We start from the raw sequence: 14,075 nt of genomic DNA, 5'->3' as shown, positions 1-14,075 counted from the left end.
ATTCTTGTATTAGCACAATTGTGAACAAATTTTACACTAATCTAAACCTACAACATGAAATTAAAAGGGTTTTAATGATGACATTTGATTTGTTTTTTAAACAAATTTGAGCTTCTTGGATGAATTGGTGCGTAAATCCCAGGGCAAAGGAGTTAGTTTGTAGAGAATTTCATATTTATGAAATAAATTTCACTCAAACCATTAAATCCTAGACCTCCGTGCATTACATGAATATTCAATCGAAATAAATTCAAGATTCTACTTAATGATCACTTTAACATTCCCAAATTCAAAGGAACATGTTCATAGAATTTAATTATTTTATGAAACCTACAAAACATGCTACACATTCACAATCAAATTGCAAAGATAAATCAAAACAACCTTGATATATCGATCCATTTGAAAATAGAGATTACAGTAGGAGACAATCTCAACGTATTTTTGATTAATTGGTCAAAATGGTTGACATTGTTTATAAACATAAAATTTCTGCAACTTTTCTTCTATTACTCTAAAAATTGACACTATATAATCTACAAAAGCCCAAAATAGTATTTCGTAACCCAGTACAAATGATGTTGAATTCCCTTTTATGGAAAAGTAAGGGAGCAAACAAAATTTGGATCATTTGTACATATTGTTATCTAAAATTTCATTACCCATGTAATTTTAGCCAAAGGATGCATATTTATCAAATGATTGCATTTACAAAAGGTACATTGCAGTGTTTAAAAAGGAAAAAGGCGTATTTTTCATTTGTATTGAACAATGATAGATTACAAATTGAGTTCATGCATCTGAAGCATATTTATATACACTGAGTTTCTTAAAACCTCACACAAGCCGTGAGCTTAGCATTTCTATCTTTCCTACATATCCAAAACAGAAAAGGATAGAATCAAATAGTGAGTGTGAGGGTAACCAGTCATTGCCTTGGGTTGCTTTGACTGGTTATTGGCTGCCCCATTGCCCTTATGAATGTTTTCTCGATCTTCAAACTCTGAAATACCCCTACTTTCCTGCACAAAAGAGAAAAGGTGTTAGATCCAACAGATCTAAGCAATGAAAGATTATCCTACGACATATCATTTATCATAGCCTATCATATTTCTGTTTTGAAAGGGCGGGAAAGATAAAGACAAATCACTGCTTCAGGAAAAAGAAATGTTTATGCTAATGTGTTTGTTTCATGTGCAGATAATTAGTTACTCTAATTGGCATGTGCCCCTGACTGAGGCTCCCTTCGGGTATGAGCCCGACATACCCTTTAGAGTAACTAATCTCAGAATATCAAAGTGGAGTGATGAAGAAACCAACTGAAGTATTAAAGGGACATGTTTGTTTTAAATATGAAACCTTTTACTTTACTATTCATGATATGCATAAAAAGAAAATATTAATGCATAAACTGTTTTAAGGGACATATTATTTCAATGTGAAACCTTACAGTATTTTAAAAGGGTCAATACTACATAATGAAGATAAACAATTCAATGCAATAGAATCAACTGGTAATGAAATGAATGTCACGAGGCCATGCTCGAACTTTGTTTTTACATAAGATCAAAATGCACAGTCAGGAGACATGAGGTAGCAATGGCATTTTATGACTAATTGGAGCAAGGAAAATCTGCACTGGTATTCAATCTATGTTGAAGTTCGGGAGAAGCTTGCAAAATAAATGCAGTGAAAGACAGTAAAGCTCTGCAACAAATTGTCCAAAGGCAAAAGCAGGTCCAGCGGCAATGGCGCGTCGTGGTGATCCGAATCCCTTCGAAGAAGAAGGAGTTAACCCCTTCTCGGACCCTGTTGTACGGGCGAAAGTAGCTGGACAACCAAAGTACTCTGGAGGTTCATTTTACACTACACAGTCAACAACGAATTCAAAGCTTTCACCCTTGCCATCTGAGGGATCAGACTTCTCTTATGACCGGGATGTGACTGTAGATATTCCACTTGGGACATCAAAAGACACCAAGAAAAGGGAAAAGGATTTAGAAGCATGGGAGGCAGAGCTAAGAAGAAAGGAGCAGGAACTCAAGCAAAGAGAAGAAATTGTGGCTCGTAGTGGTGTTGTGATCCAAGAGAAAAGCTGGCCTCCCTTTTTCCCAATTATTCATAATGATATTGCAAGAGAAATACCTCCTCATGCGCAACGGTTGATGTATGTTACATTTGCGAGCTGGTTAGGCATGGTACTCTGTCTTACATGGAATTTAATTGCTGTGACAATAGCTTGGATAAAAGGATATGAGGTCAAAATCTGGCTGCTCGCTATGATCTATGCTCTTGCTGGCTGCCCTGGGTCTTATGTTTTATGGAACTCCTAGATCAGTGGCAGTACTTGGTGGTGGCGTGAGTGGGCTTGCTGCAGCATATAAACTTAAGTGTCAAGGTGTGGTAGTTACGGTCTTTGAAGCTGATGAAAGAATTGGAGACTGAGAGTGAACCAGAAGTCGAGCAGTTGATAGATGAACTTGGAATTCGTCGACAACAACAATTTCCTATTATGCAGAACAAGAGATATATTGTCAAAAATGGTGAACCACAACTGCTACCTTCAAATCCCTTGACATTAATTGGTAGCAAGTTTCTATCTGCACGTGCCAAGTGTTGGAGACTTTTTTAGGCGTCACTTTGGTGAGGAGATGCAGTATGCTTTCCCAGAAATGTGGGATTTGGAAGAAAGGTTTGGTTCTATAATCATTGGTGGGATGAGATCTATTTGGTCAAGGAAAAAGACTGAAAAAGACACCAAAGTTTCTGAAGGGAAAAAGCGTCAACGTGGTTCTTTCTCATTTATGGGGGGACTGCAGACATTAACCAATGCGTTATCCACAAAACTAGAAGAGGAATCCCTGAAGCTACAATCTTCAGTACTCTCACTGTCATGCGATCTACATGGAAATCCATCGCATAGCAGTTGGTCAATTAATTATGTGAGGAATGGTTATAAGGAGCCAGTACAGGAAGAATCCTTTGATGCAGTGATAATGACTGCGCCATTGTGCAAATTTCGAGATATGAAGATAAGCCAGAATGGGAAACCCTTTCCCCTTGATTTTTTACCAAATGTGACATATCTTCCAATATCAGTTATAATTACAACATTTAAGAAACAAGATGTCCAGCGACCATTAGAAGGCTTTGGCATCCTTGTTCCATCAAAAGAAGAGAAAAATGGTTTCCAGACACTAGGTACGATATTTTCTTCTAGCATGTTTCCAGATAGAGCACCATCTGATCAATATTTATTTACAACATTAATTGGGAATATGTTGAATATGTACCAGCTGAAATAATCTGGCAAGGAAATGAGATCATTGTGCAAAAGAAAAAGATCAGGGTACCAAAGGGAAAATTAAATGTAAAAAGCCGGACACAGCAAGTTTCCTGGCAAATTTGTATGCAAAATGTGGAAAAAACAGACACTGTGTAAAAAGAAAAAAGCCCTCTTCAAAATTCCAACAGCGGCATAATTAATCTCAGAGAAATATACGATGGAGTCATTTTCATACCTGTGGAAAACACAATTTGCATTTAGAGAGAAGACTCAAAAAGCCCCGCACCCTTTGTCAATGGCGGCACCAAACCCTCATGAAAAAATCAGAATGTCAATGGCGGCACCAAACCCTCCAGAACCTTCTTTGCTGTTCGCATTTTGCAAAATGAGAAATACGATGGAGTGCGAAACTTTTAGGGTTATAAAAATCCTTTATCATTTTTTATATTCTCCCTCAAGTCCGCTGGGCTTTATTATATGCAATATAATAAAAATCAAACATATTTGATAAATAGATGTTTATTAATATATCAAATATGTTTTACTTTTATTATATTTTTGTTTTCATTCTTGGTTAAAAAGCTGGTATTTCTTTGTAAAAAGTATTTAATTACAATGCAATTATAAATTGTAATTGAATATTATTATTCGAAATGTAAAAGGTATATCCATATGCAAGAAGGAGACTAAGTCTTTTGACTTAGTTTTGAAGGAGGAGTTAATTCAGGAGAGATAACGCTCTCATTGAAGAAGTCTTTTCAGTTTGGAGACATAAGGAGAGCATATAGGATCATGCATAACCACTTGGGAAACATTCAAAAGGAGTTGAGATAATTTTGGAGACAAGAACATTTTTATAGGAACATGAGGTTGTTTGAAACCAAATGGAGTGAATCTAGGGAGGTTGGAGCACTTTTAGGTAAAGGGTCGAAGTTGGACTTTTCCACTATTTTGGGGAGCTTTTATTACTTGGTTGAGTGTTTTGAGGCTGTTTCTAGTGATCTTTTGGGTTGGTTATTTATTAAGGAAGACTTTTCCAGGTTTATAGCCCTTTTTGGTGTCTTCTAGACTCCTCTTTTTGAGGCACTTTTCTTGCATCCGACCCAATCAGTTGGGGGTTTTTGTACTTAATGCCTGAAGACACTTCATTTGGAGTTAGTTCAGATTTATGCAAGAATAGTGTTTTGAGAGACTTTTTTCTTGTCCTTAGCATTTTCTTTTGCACAGATTCTGTAACTCAGATTTGGAGATATGATATATGAAACAGCATCTTTTGGAGCGATTTTCTATGGAATCAAACCTTGTTATCCTTCCAATTTTTTGTGTACAAGCATGATTGATGAAGATAAATTTGTGAGTTATATTACTCCTTGTTTACTTGTCTCAGTCAGTACCTTAATATAGGAACGTATGTATGTTTGCAGGTCATAGTATGTGTTTTAAAGTTCAAAATTTTTGAGTGAAACATTATTATTTCCTCATTGGTTCGTCTCAAGACCTTATTATGAAATACTTATGCAAACGTATAACAGGAAAGAAGTGTTTATCAATTAAAGTAGAATATTGCAGACTGAGATCAATTTTTTATTATTTATCTCTCACATTTTGGTGTATCACCAGGTTCTAGTTAATTTTTAGTTCAGTTTTAAGTACCATTTTCTGTAATTTCTTACCCTTTACCCTGCAAAGTTAGTCCAATATTAGAGAGTATCAGGTGATTATCCAATAGGAACCGGCCTAAAAACCGGAGGTTTCATTTCAAGTTGCGCATTGCCCACATGCAGAAGTGAATCCCATGTTAGGCCAGATTGCTAAACTTATAGTTTAGTAGGGTGCAAATTTGTGCCTTAACACATATGTCAAAAGCTTGTTGAACAATTTTAAAATATGCCAAAGTATATTTATATTGCATAAGAGATAAAGAATCATTCTAAGAAGGGAATTTTTTCTTGTTATGAAAATATGAATTCTTTTATGATGACTAGACTCCTTCAAACTACTTGCACTGATGTGGGTGCTCCTTTAACCAAAAAATGCTTAAGAAAATATTATTGTTGTAGAAATGGCACATGGTATTTGAATACTTGAGAGATCAAGGTACTAAAATTTGATGACCGATTCATTCTATAGCTCAAAAATATTTAGCTCCATTCAATAATTGTAAGATACTTGTGATCTGCTGATCTAGCAAGGTCCTTATGCAAATAACTAATATGTAGTTGAGGATGTATTCGTTCCCTCCTACCTTGAGGTGCCTATTTTAATCCTCAATGAAATAATATTTTGTGTACCACTATGCTATAAAAAAATTTGGTGGCCATTTGTGGTTTTGAAACTATTGATTTCAGGCTAGGCTTTCTCTACATTTATTGTCCAGTGAGGCTTGGTCTCCACTAAGAATTTTCCATACCCTATGTTAGTTGCAATGATCTTGTCAAGAACAATGCGATATATGGCCATTTGCAACTTCTTCCCATCATCAATTGTTAAAAGAATCGAAGGAACACTCATCTCAAACTCTTCACTTCTCCTTGTTCATTCAACAAGTCAGAGATTAACCAATGTTGAAATATATGGAAGAAATCAATTTTACACTTAATTTTTTGCTCCTTTTCCTCTACAAATTTTACTTCTTCAATTAAAATATTTACCATCTTTTCAATAGGAATTGTTTGAGGGGGAGCAGTTGACAAATGTTAGGTGGCCATGACTAGATCGTTGATAGTGTGAGCCTGTAGCCACCACCTGTCATACATTGGTTTAAGAATAGGTAACAAGGTCTTACACAATTGTATGCCTTGTAGCATATATTGATAGAAATTATGCACATCACCTAACTCACGTACAATTTTATTTAACATGTGAATGAGTGTACTCTTGATAATATTTGAGGCTTTTTATTTGGCCATTGCTCTGGCCTTAATCAAAAAATCATCTGCATCCTCTAGGCTTCCTACATAATCCTCCAATTTTGCTTTAATCTTGTTCAATTTATTAATGGAAAAAGAGACATCTCCTTTAGCAATTGGGGGTTGGTCTATGGCCATTGCATTTGAGGGAATTGGAGAAGGGTCCTTGATTCCTAATGCATTTTTTAGCCTCACATTTTCCATATATAACTGTTGAATGTTCTGGATGACTGAGAGGGGGAGGATGAATCAGTTATCCAAAAACACTTATTAACTTATTCACAGCAACAAATCCAACAAATATATATTTTAGATTGCACAACCATAAGCAGATAATATCACGTAAAGAACACACACAAGAGAGACCAAAAATGAGGTGGAAAACTCAAGAAGGAAAAAACCACAAAGAATGTTAGTTCTTAATATAAAAACACATGTTAGGGTGACACCGGTTAAGGTGATTTTTATAAGATGGCTCACTACCAAAATTGTTCACTATAGGTGGGCTCACTGCCTAGCTAAAACCACCAGAAAAGGGAGGGTTCATTGCCCAGAGGAAGAAAGAAAGAATCCACCACAAGAGGCACAACTGCCACTATGTTGTAATGTTGAAAGAAACCTTAGGCTCACTGCCACCGGTACCAAACAAAATCAGCAAACAACCACACTAATCAACCACTTCTCACTACAAGAGATAGACCTTCCTTTTACAATCAACTTCCTTCTGCTAAATCTTTCTCATTAATTTTTTCATTACAAGTGTGTTGGTATTTTGGATGTGTTGCACTGGTTTTGTCATTGATGTCAACACTTGTAAACACTTGAGAACACCTATCAGCACTTGGAGATCTTTGGTTATGTTCACCGGCATGATTGAGTTACTTATGCACAGTCACCGGTATTTGGTTCACCAGCAGGTTCTATTGTTCACCGGCACTTGGAATGACTTGGAGATTACTTGGTTATGTCGAAGACATTGTTTGGACACTTTGTTTTGATTATTTGGTCATTGATCTAATTGGGTTTGCATATTTGTTGTTACTGGCAAATAGGTCTAGTTTATGGACCGGCAAGCATTATCAGCACAACACGTTATGGAGATGATTGGTTATTATTGTAGATGCATTGAGCTGACATGATGCATTGCATATTGATTCATTTGAAATTGATTTAATTATAATATTCTTTGTAAGTCGACCTACACAATTGGTCTTAGGTTTTGGTATATATGTAAGATCTCATTTGTGACATTGGATGAGGACGTAGAGGAAGTGGTAAAAGAATTGTAATAAGGTATATACGAATATAAGCAGAGCTATACACATAGACATCATTTGAAGATTCAAGGAAGGTATGAAGAAGGCAAATCAGAACTTAACCGATACTGTATCGAGCATATGAAGATTCTATTTTGAGCAGTGCATTATCTTTGGATTTAACCATCCAATTGTAGTCAGTGTGACTCCCATTTTTTGATTGAGCAGTGGGCTCTAGGCAGTCAGCCTTTCTGCATGTGCAGATCCCATATTGTACACACATACTATCTACATTAGTATTCATCTGATTGTGGGTAAGGTTTCCCACCGTGGTTTTTTCCCTTACAGGGTTTCCACGTACAAATAATTGTGTTATGTGTTGTGATTGTTATTTGTCTTTATGTTTCATGCATTAAACTTTGCCAGTATTGCAATTAACTATTAAACTGTCTACCAGCATAAAGTTTGGTTTACTGGTATTAAGCACTAAGTTTGGTTAAGTCTTATTCAGGTTGAAATTAATAGTCAACTGATTCACCCCCCCCCCCTCTTAGTTGCCTCCAGGTCCTAACAATTGGTATCAGAGCCTAGTCCTCTTTTTGTAGAAGTTTAACAGCTTGAGGAGATTCTATGGCAACTAACTACTTCAAGAAGGACAGTCTGAAGCTTGATGGAACTAACTATGGTATATGGAAGATCAGGATGGAGACTCATCTGAATTGCATTGGAAGATACATATGGGATGTTACAAATAATGACTATGTTGCTCCTACTCAAGGTTAACCTAATCCACCGACCTTGGCTAAAGATGAGGAAAATGATTACAAAGCAAGAGAAGCACTTTTGAGCGCATTGTCAGATCAACAAATCATGGGATTATCAAACAGATCTACTGCTAAAGCTATTTGGGACAAATTAGAGACATTGAATGAAGGTGATACCACAGTCAAAATTGCAAAACTGGAATGCTTCTGGGTCAGGTATGAAAATATGAAAATGGAAGAAGATGAAAGGATTTTTTCTTTTATGGAAAGAGTAAATGAAATTGTTTTGGGTATACAATGTTGTGGAGGATCTTTAAGTGAAGATGAATTTATTTCTAAAATTTTAAGAGCATTTCCACCAACATATAAAATGAAATTAACTGTTATTAATGAATTGAGAACAATGCCTAATGCATCAGTATCTAAAGACACTTTGGTTGGAAAACTTTCAACTTTTGAACTTGAGGAATTTGGTCATATTGCTACAATTAAGACAGATTTATCTTTTAAGGCTTCATCATCTACAACATCATCATCATCATTTGAAAAATCTGATTGGAAATCACTCTATGCTAGAGAACTTGAAGAAATCAGAAGAGAGAATGAAGAACTTGAAGAGCTTGAAGCACTATTTGCAAGGAAAATGCCTAAAGGTCTAGTTGGAAGTACGTATGAAGGTAAAGCACCATTGAAATGTTTTAACTACAATAAAATTAGTCATATGGAATCTAGGTGTCTTGATAGACATGTAAGATTGAAAGAAGAAACTAAAAGAACATATAAGCCTAACCCTGAATAGCAGAGATACAGATTTAAGAAGAATAGAGACAAATCATGTTATTATGCTGATGAAGGAGTTATTGATGATTTTGATGAGGAACTGGAAGACAATGGATGGGCTTTTGTTGCAATAACAAAAGATCAACCAACACCTACTATTTGACCGGTAGAGAAGTCTCTAACAGCTAAAATTGAAGAAAAGGATGAATGGATCATTGATTCCAGATGTTCACATCATATGACTGGTGATAAAAGTGAATTGTTAACCTTTCAGGAATACAATGGAGGTCTAGTAAGATTTGGGGATGATAAAGCTTGTTTGATCAAAGGAAAAGGCACTATATCTTTTGATGGTAAGCATGATACTGATAATGTTTATTATGTTGAAGGTTTGAAGCATAATCTTTTGAGTGTTGGTCAATTAGTTGACAAGGGATTTCAATTACAATTCAAGAATGGTAAATGCAAAATCATGAATAGAACTGGTTTGGAAATTGCAACTAGTAATCAGACTAGAGGTAATATCTTTCATTTGAATAACAATGACAAAGCATGTTTGATTGCACATATTGATGAAAGTTGGTTATGGCATAAGAGACTGTCATGTAAATTTTGATTGCATTGTGAAAATCAATACAACTAAGGCAGTAAGGGATTTACCTAAGATTATTAACCCTCACAATCCAGTATGTAAGGAATGTCAATTTGGAAAGTAAGTTAGAACAACTTTTAAGAGTATTCCAGAGAAATCTAATAATGTTCTTGACTTAATTCACACTGATCTATGTGGTCCAGCAAGAACTAGAAGTTTACAAGGAGATAGATATTTTATGCTAATCATTGATGATTATTCTAGAATGTGTTGGGTTACTTTTCTCACAGAGAAATCAGAAGCTTTTGGGAAATTCAAACTGTTCAAAGCGATGGTACAAAATGAAACCGGTAAGAAAATCAAATGTTTGAGGTCAGATCAAGGAGGTGAATTCACATCTAAGGAATTTAATAAATTATGTGAAGTGAATGGAATTAGAAGACAATTATCAACACCTTGGACACCCCAACAGAATAGAGTTGTGGAAAGGAAGAACATAACTATTTTGGATGCAACTAGAAGCATGATATCAGAAGCAAACCTACCTCATGTATATTGGAGAGAAGCAGTCAATACAGTTGTTTATACATTCAACAGAGTTCACATCAAAGGTGAAACCGGTAAGACCCCTCATGAACTATGGTTTGGTAATACTCCTACTCTTAAATATTTCAAAATATTTGGAAGCAAGTATTATATTAGAAGAGATGAGTATATTGGCAAATTTGATCCTAGACGTGATGAAGGAATATTTCTTGGTTATTCATCTAAGAGCAAGGCATATAGATGTTTTAACAAGAGATTGCAGAAAATTGTTGAAAGTGCAAATGTGAAGATTGATGAATAGTTTAGAGGTAATACAAGGTCAATGGACTTTAAACCGGCAATAGAAATTATCACAAATGAACCTACAATGAGTACACTGGTACGGAATGTTGATCCAGTCACACCGACATCATCTGAGAATTCCACAGTGACTGAAGAATAGCAGCAAGTGAAAACACCTCGGTATGTAAGATTGAATCACTCTGAAAGTCAGATTATTGGGAACAAGTATCAAGGAGTTATGACAAGAGGAAGATTGGAAAATGAAGAGGTATGTCTAATTTCTCAAATTGAACCTACATCAATTATTGAGGCATGTGAAGATAAACATTGGATTAAAGCTATGGAAAATGAATTGGAACAAATTGAAACGAATAACACATGGACATTAGTTCCCTGACCTAAAGACAATAATGTTATTGGAACTAAATGGGTATTCACAAATAAAATTAATGAAGATGGTAAGGTAATCAAAAACAAAGTAAGATTAGTGTGTAAGGGATATTCTCAGAAGGAAGGAATTGATTATAATGAAACCTTTTGCATCGGTAGCTAGAATTAAGGCAGTCAGACTATTCTTAGCTTTTGCAACACACAAGAACTATAAAGTATATCAAATGGATGTTAAATGTGCATTTCTGAATGGTGATCTCAAAGAGGAAGTTTATATTGAACAACTTGATGGATTTATTTGACAGATGACAAAGATATGGTTTGTAGGTTAAGGAAAGCTTTATATGGATTGAAGCAAGCTCCTAGAGCTTAGTATGCTAGATTGGACAAATATCTTTTGAAGATTGGTTACACTAAAGGTAATGCTGACAACAACTTATATTACAAAGTAACTAATCATGACATCTTGGTTATTGAAGTTTTTGTTGATGATATCATTTTTGGAGGAGAAGATGGATTGTGTAAAGACTTTTCTAATAAGATGTAGGAAGTTTTTGAAATGTCTATGATTGGAGAGATAAAATTCTTTTTAGAATTGCAGATTTCATAGACTGATAGAGGTATATTCATAAATTAATCAAAGTACTTGAAGGAATTACTTAAGAAATTTGGCATGGAAAACTCTAAACCGGTAAGTACACCTATGACTACAATTGATAAACTATCATTGAAGGATGAATCAGCACCTATTAATCCAACAAGATACAAGTCTATGATAGGAGGTTTACTGTATTTGACACAAACAAGACCTGATATTATGAATGCAATATGTATTGTTTCAAGATTTTAGAGTAACCCTAAAGAAAATCATGAATCAACAACAAAAAGGATTTTCCGGTATCTACTAGGCACAACAAATCTTGGCTTATGGCATCCTAAAGATAAAATTTTTGATTTATGTGCATACACAGATGCTAATTGGGCAAGAGATGTAGATGACAAAAAAAGCACCACCGGTGGAGCATTTTTTCTTGGCAGCAGACTAATTTCATTGTTAAGCAAGAAACAAAGTTGTACATCACTATCAACAATAGAATTAGAATATGTTGCAGCAACAACTAATTGTACACAGGTATTATGGATTAAATAAATGTTGAAGGACATAAAGGTAAAATGCAAAGAACCTATAACCATTTACTGTGACAACATGGCAGCAATTGATATATCAAAGAATCCGATATTTCACTCTAAAACTAAACATGTTTCAATCAAATTCAATTTTCTAAAAAAGAATATTGAAGCAAAAGAAGTGAAATTGGTTAATGTGAATACTAAAGATCAGATTACAGATATTTTTACTAAGCCTTTGCCTAAGGAGACTTTTGAATATCTCAGAGATCAGCTTGGGGATACACCCCCACCGGTAGAGATTTAAACAGTTGATGCTTGGCATCAAACCAACAAAATTAACAGAGAATTTTTTTTTTGGCTTTGACGAGGAGAGCTACTTCTCAGGGGGAGTAGTTGGATAAAATTGATAAGTTGGTATTTTGTAACAAGTTCTATGAACTACTTGTATCTGGTTTTTGTATTGCTTTGGCATTTGATGTCAAAGGGGGAGAGATATCTATGGAAAAACACATTATCTTTAGGGAGAGATTATTCCTATGGGGAGAGATATTATGTATTTTGATTTTTGGTTAATGATCTCTTTGGAAGATTGTTGGTTTTTGATTTTGGCATTTCTGCTTTGGCACTTAGATGATTTTTCCATCTTGTGTTGCCATCAATGCCAAAGGGGGAGATTGTTGGTATTTTGGATGTGTTGCACTGGTTTTGTCATTGATGTCAACACTTGTAAACACTTGAGAACACCTATCAACACTTGGAGATCTTTGGTTATGTTCACCGGCATGATTCAGTGACTTATGCACAGTCACCGATATCTGGTTCACCGAAGGTTATATTGTTCACCGACACTTGGAATGACTTGGAGATTACTTGGTTATATCGAAGACATTGTTTGGACACTTTGTTTTGATGATTTGGTCATTGATCTAATTGGGTTTGCATATTTGTTGTTACCGACAAATAGGTCTAGGTTATGGACCGGCAAGCATTATCAGCATAACACGTTATTGAGATGATTGGTTATTATTGTAAATGCATTGAGCCGACATGATGCATTGCATATTGATTCATTTGAAATTTATTTAATTGTAATATTCTTTGTAAGCCGACCTACATATCTGGTCTTAGATTTTGGTATATATGTAAGATCTCATTTGTGAGATTGGATGAGGATGTAGAGGAAGTGATAAAAGAATTGTAATAAGGTATATGTGAATATAAGCAGAGCTATACACACAGGCATCATTTGAAGATTCAAGGAAGGTATGAAGAAGGCAAATCAAAACTTAACTAGTACTGTATCCAGCATATGAAGATGCTATTTTGAGCAGTACATTATCTTTGGATTTAACCATCCAATTGTAGTCAGTGTGACTCCCATTTTGTGATTGAGCAGTGAGCTCTAGACAGTTGGCCTTTCTACATGTGCAGACCCCATATTGTACACACATACTATCTGCAGTAGTATCATCTGATTGTGGGTAAGGTCTCCCACCATGGTTTTTTTCCTTTTAGGGTTTCCACGTACAAATAATTGTGTTATGTGTTGTGGTTGTTATTTGTCTTTCTATTTCATGCATTAAACTTTACCAGTATTACAATTAACTGTTAAACTGTCTACCGACATAAAGTTTGGTTAAGTCTTATTTGGGTTGAAATTAATAGTCAACTGATTCACCCCCCCCCTCTAAGTTGCCTCTGGGTCCTAACAATGCGATCTTTATATATATTGATCTCCAAAATATATCATTCAAGTCAGCCAAAGAAGATAATAACACATAATTCAAAATTAGGTCTTCACTAAGCATTCATGAGGTGGAAGGGAATGAAAAGTAGACCACACCACAATGCAACAATGCATTACCAAATGCCTCACTCACTGGACCAAAAGATAGAACAGTCGAGGACAAATCGGGCCAAGAAACATCATGATCAGAAACACTTTTTCAGAGTGCATCAACACATGTCAAGATAGAATAACATAGACACATGTATGAATATTATAATGCCAAATGTACAACAAAAAGACATGAAATGTGGAGCTATCTGGATGTCTATAAATCTTGAGTATTCTGATTATTGCATAAATTCTCAGAGCACCAAAACTCTCATATTGCCAATACATAATTTTGCATTATA

At 35.1% G+C, this 14,075-nt stretch overlaps 1 pseudogene; it reads left to right on the top strand.

Annotated features, from left to right (window-relative positions):
- The first annotated feature begins 2,150 nt into the window (after nt 1–2,150).
- On the top strand, nt 2,151–3,320 carry LOC131070754 (protoporphyrinogen oxidase, mitochondrial-like; annotated as a pseudogene).
- Nucleotides 3,321–14,075: the final 10,755 nt, after the last annotated feature.

Source organism: Cryptomeria japonica, chromosome 2, assembly GCF_030272615.1.
Source record: "Cryptomeria japonica chromosome 2, Sugi_1.0, whole genome shotgun sequence".
Lineage (NCBI taxonomy): Eukaryota > Viridiplantae > Streptophyta > Pinopsida > Cupressales > Cupressaceae > Cryptomeria > Cryptomeria japonica.
This window is presented reverse-complemented; position numbering and strand designations above follow the sequence as displayed.